Below are 1,893 nucleotides of genomic sequence, written 5' to 3'. Positions count from 1 at the left end.
GCCAGCAGCGGCTAAATAAAGGGCATACGTGCTGGTCCAGGGCCAGGCTTTAAAAAGCAAGCTCGGACTGAGGCAGGATCAGCGCCCGGGAAGGGGGGGCGGTCACGGGCGGAGTGACCCGGTTTTGCTCAGGAGACTCTTACAAACCCAAACCTGGCATTATCGGGGACAAGAGCAGGCGACAGAGCTTTCTGAACCTTCAGAATCGTCACTTGGCTCTTTGTTGTCGCATCGACCACCTCCTTTCAATGTCCTCCATTTGGTGGTCCATTCCCGCTCCGTGTAAAACGCTATCACCACTATCCGCCTGTTGATCTGCTTGGTTATATTGGTTTCGTTTCGTTTTCCTGGGACGTTTGTATCACGTGCACCATAATGTTTTTAGACCAATTAGCACCCCGTATAAAGTGGCTTCTCAGCCAAACGAATTGTGGTCCTTTTGCACAACATCATTAGCAACCTTCTAGTGATGGGTTCCTTTATCGTATTCATCTGAAGGACTCAGAATAGTTTTATGTTCATCAAAACAGACGGAGGAGAAGCTGAGCTATCCTGGATGTCCCTGCTCCTTAAATTAGTCATCAAACATGTACGGAGGCAGTGAACCTTTTTTTCCCCCTTTACTTGAATGATTCTGAAGTGTGGATTAAATGAGAAGATACAAAAATGGAAACAAAACACTAAAAACAAAACCACTTGCAATTCTTGGCATTGATACTCCCACTTGGTTCACAGGCTTGAGCTCTCAGGTTCTGCTTTTTTACCTTTCCTGGAAGCCCTGCAAATGCCACAGAAATCTCACAGTAACACCAGCCTGTGCAAGACAGCTGGACGGGGACATTGATAGAAGGAAAAGTATTCAAATACAGCAGTGTTTGGATCTGCAGTTTTAACTGATACCTAACACAGTATTGCTCCATAGTCCCAATCACATGAGCCCCAGGTGAGGAAAAAAATATAAGCACACATGAGTCAAAATTGATGCACTTACTTAAGAGCTTTGTGTTATTGACCTTAGTCTATAACTCTTTCCTCAGTAATAATACTATGAAAAATGGTTCTTTGAGACCTGAATGTCTACATTCCTCCAAAAGGATTTGTCTGTAAAATACCCTGCTTGCTTTCAACTTTGTCCTGACTGAGGAATAAAACCTTTTATACATTTGAAGAGAGGCACATCCATGGAAGTTGCAATCACTCAAAAGCATTGTCATGGTGCTTCATTTTTATTACTGCTCACAGTGACTGGTAATTGTTATCTCTGAGTGGCAGAGGAAAATACCAGCACATGGGAGATGCAACTAACAGCCCAACAACCAAATCTTTTGTGTAAACTGTAGCATTAGCTGTGGGAGGAAGTTGTTTTGTTATATTGTGGCATTGAGAAAACGTATTTTCCAAATATTCCTGCCAAGAGATCCCTCTGCAATCATACCAAGGAATTACTGCACCTCGGTGATAGCACAGAGCAAGCAAACGATTGGTTCAGCTCCTGCAGTTCTCCCATAGTATCCATGTAAAAAGACAGCAAGTAAAACATACAGCTAGCTTAACGAGTCCTGTGTGTATAGGAGACTCAATTAAAATTAAATTATACAACAAATTAGGTTTTAAATGCTGCACTGCTTAGCCAGCCAGACAAATAATAATTAGAGGTGTACTGATCTGCTGTTGACTGCTGTAACTGCTCTCCATGTACACTCACAACACTTCCCCCCCCAGCTCGGGGTAGTTTTATGCCACATTCCAAGTAATCCATCTCTCAACAGGCCCATTTTGTACTTGTCACCCTCCTGAGCTGGGCAGAATGGACAGGATCTCTTTCTAGAGACCACCTTTCCCATCTGTTCCCTCAATTAAGGTTTCTTTGTACCTCCCCCTCTTCTTTGTTTC

The sequence above is a fragment of the Corvus brachyrhynchos genome, unplaced genomic scaffold (assembly GCF_000691975.1).
Source record: "Corvus brachyrhynchos isolate BGI_N302 unplaced genomic scaffold, ASM69197v1 scaffold114, whole genome shotgun sequence".
Taxonomy (NCBI): Eukaryota; Metazoa; Chordata; class Aves; order Passeriformes; family Corvidae; genus Corvus; species Corvus brachyrhynchos.
The sequence above is the reverse complement of the archived record's forward strand: the minus strand, read 5'-3'. Positions refer to the sequence as shown.